The 690-nt window shown below is 38.0% G+C and overlaps 1 pseudogene; it reads left to right on the top strand.

The window, feature by feature from the left end:
• The first annotated feature begins 202 nt into the window (after positions 1–202).
• On the top strand, positions 203–319 carry LOC145258415 (5S ribosomal RNA; annotated as a pseudogene).
• The last annotated feature ends 371 nt before the right edge of the window (positions 320–690 follow it).

The raw sequence follows: 690 nt of genomic DNA, 5'->3' as shown, positions 1-690 counted from the left end.
ACAAACAGCAAAAACTACAGAGAATTCTGGAGATGGTGTATCCAGAACGTCTGATAAACATGCCCTCTAGCTCTTGGTGAAAGGAGGTGGAAGGGACTCAATTACTCACATACAAGCCTTCTCCATCTCGTGCACACATTCCTACAAACTAGTAAGATTCAAGCGAACAAAAAGGAATTATTACCCACTCACATGCAGTAACAAGTATGGCACAATCACGTTGACACACCGGTTCTCATCAGATCACTGAAGTTAAGCAACGTTGAGCCTGGCCAGTACCAGATGGGTGCCCATTTGGGAAGGCTAGGCGCTGTATGTACCTTCTGGGAAGGTTGGACGTGGGGCCAGCACCCCCACCTTGTAAAAAGAACTCAGTCGCTACAAAAGCATCTACAAAAGTTGTAGATGTGTTACATGATAAAAGGGCTGTCCCCTTTTCATGTAAGTAAAAAAAAAAATAGGGAATTAGTTAAATGTAAATATGAAATAGAATAGTCAAGGATTCGAACTTGCAAAGCTAGATTTGGAATTTAAAATTCCAATCATAAGTTAAAATAAATACAGAATGTTGTTGAAATAAGGAATTGTAATTGTTTGGCTTACATATCTGTATATGGAAAAGGAATGTAATAATGAAATTTGTTTCTGTTAAGGAATTTAATCGTCAATTGAAAATGTACACATATTTTG

Source organism: Euprymna scolopes, chromosome 33 (genome assembly GCF_053919585.1).
Source record: "Euprymna scolopes isolate OS-2025 chromosome 33, ASM5391958v1, whole genome shotgun sequence".
Classification (NCBI taxonomy): Eukaryota; Metazoa; Mollusca; class Cephalopoda; order Sepiida; family Sepiolidae; genus Euprymna; species Euprymna scolopes.
This window is presented reverse-complemented; position numbering and strand designations above follow the sequence as displayed.